Genomic DNA, 2326 nt, shown 5'->3' with positions numbered 1-2326 from the left:
GGACAGCAAGGACCAAATTCCTCTCTCAAACAGTGACTGCAGCACAGAGGGGAAAAACATGCTGTGCATCAACCAACCAGTAATGGGCCTGAATGACATGAATAGCTGCAGAAAAAGGCCACACTGAGACATCTGTTAACCAGAACTGCTCAGGAATTGTCTTGCTGGTACTGCGTGGGGGTCAGAAAGGCAGGCCAAACCACAGGTGTGGAAAGTGCTCCTTTTGGGAATGGCATCTTGGTTCTAGACTGAGACTTCCCATCAAACCACCCGTCTTAAAAAGACTTTCCTCAGATAAGAATACCCTGATTGAAATTACTTGTCCCAAGTCAAACAGCAGAGGCACCACCCTCCCACAGCCTCCCCAGCGCTGTTCTGGCCACTGCACTGGATCTCCTGAGCTGCAGCCAGCGGGTGTCTCTTCCCCTCTCTCAGTTTTTGTGAAAACCCTCCAAGGGCAGCTGTGTTCAGCCTAGTGCAGAAGCAGACGGTTTTTATCACAGAAGATTTTTAGGGCAAGGAAACAACCTCCGGCTCATCTCGCCCAGACAGATTCTGCTGAGGAAGAGACATGGAAAGCTTGTCATGTGCATTGTCAGATAGAACCCAAGTGCTCAGTACCCTCCATCGTGAGGTAGGTTGTCCTGGGCCTTCGTCAAGCCGCTGTTCTTAGACTTCCTGCGGTCCTTGGCAGATGGAGGTGCACATTTATTTTCTTCTGTCTCCTACAAGTGTATATAAAAAACCATGAATCTATAGAAGATAATACAGCAAATGACTTGTTTAAAACACAAGTTACAACCAGGATCGCTGCTACCAAGAAAGGCTTAGGAAAACCTTTCATAACTTAGAGGGGGAGACAGGCCAGAGGTGCCGTGATGTTGACTATTGGTTTTCAATAACCCAAGGCAGGTTATAGGGGCTGCCATAACGTGCAGCAGTACAAGATCCTGAATTCCTTAATCTTGAGCACAAATGAGAATAATGTGAACTGGCAGGGAACAAGCCTTCTTAAGGGGAACAGTGGGAAACTTTTGGACTCTGCAGGTTGGCCCGTTGTGTTGGGAGTTGGTCTGGTTCACACTCACGCTCCCTGTTCCTGCACAAAGGCTCATTACTTTCTAGACTGTAAACGGAGAGGAATGAAAGAACAACAAAAATAGGGATAATTTGTCACTGGATGCTGAATTCACAAAGCTTCTTCCAGCTCCGCAGTGCATGACAGCAGGGCAGCATTCCCAGAATACAGACAATAGGTGTAATAATGATGATTGCCTTGTGCTGCTTTTGTATATTTGGAAATTTTCATGGCACTATTACTTCCTTCATGTGTTGCAAAGACCTCTGTTACCTTCAGAAGCACTGTTCTCACTTCCTTGCTGTATTGTAATGGTGGGGGGATGGAGGGGCTGGGTTTTTTCAAACTGGAAGGTAAAACCATTTTGTCCTACTTCCCTTTCCTCTTTGTGGCTGATACTCAAAATACATCCACTTTATTTCTAATCATACTAGTTTGTTCTCTAGATAAACAGACTAAGGATCAACAAGTGATTCCCAGGAAGAAAATGATTTAGCGGAAGAAGAATGATACAAAGAAAGATCAGGCCTGTTTAATCTCATATTAGCAATCTCAAGACTTGCCTAAAGGAGACATTTGTCCTGCCAAGCACTTACTTTCTGCTGAATTGTTGCCATAACATCCAACAAGTCACGTGAGGGGGCAGACTCTTTCAAATACTTTTTAAATTTGTGATGATTCATCAACATTTTCAGCATCTCCCGTCCGTAACACCTAATACAGGAAGAAGAGAAACAAATGATTGGGTTTTTTTCCACAGACTGTCTTCTCTCCCTAGCCTTTTGAATAAACAGAGGAAAAGAGTTAATAAAATAAGCTGGTATTTTAAACTTGTCATGTGTAATACCTTAATAAGAAGGTATTACCTATTCAGAAAGGAGAGCTATTTACCTCCACTTCTTGCCACTGCACAATGTGCCAGCTGAACGCAAGAGGAGAATATGGGAAACAGAAAAATACAATTTCACTCTGAAATAGTGAATACACTTCTGTGGGATCCCAGGATCCCGTGGGATGAGCAAAGCACATCTCCTGCTTTGCTGTTACAGCTTATTTGCAGTGTCTGGCTGCCATTGCGTAAGACTTTACCGTTCCTTACCTGGTGGAGATGCTAGGACAAATCACCTCATGCTTACTATTTGTTGTTCTTTCCTCCCTGTCTGCACACGGGCAGCTAGTTGCTCATGTGTTCTTGCCATCTATTAATGGGAATTCCAATTAATAATCAAAGCAAGTTTGGGACTATTT

The 2326-nt window shown here is 44.0% G+C and overlaps 1 long non-coding RNA gene across 1 annotated transcript; it reads right to left on the bottom strand.

The window, feature by feature from the left end:
• Nucleotides 1-620: 620 nt before the first annotated feature.
• LOC106900754 lies at nt 621-1794 on the bottom strand. Its single transcript, XR_001414196.1, has 2 exons — nt 1675-1794; nt 621-725 (listed from the first exon to the last, which is right to left on the bottom strand). It is a non-coding gene; the product is annotated as an uncharacterized LOC106900754 (long non-coding RNA).
• Nucleotides 1795-2326: the final 532 nt, after the last annotated feature.

This window comes from Calidris pugnax, unplaced genomic scaffold (assembly GCF_001431845.1).
Source record: "Calidris pugnax isolate Ruff unplaced genomic scaffold, ASM143184v1 C14936618, whole genome shotgun sequence".
Lineage (NCBI taxonomy): Eukaryota > Metazoa > Chordata > Aves > Charadriiformes > Scolopacidae > Calidris > Calidris pugnax.
The sequence above is the reverse complement of the archived record's forward strand: the minus strand, read 5'-3'. Positions and strand labels throughout refer to the sequence as shown.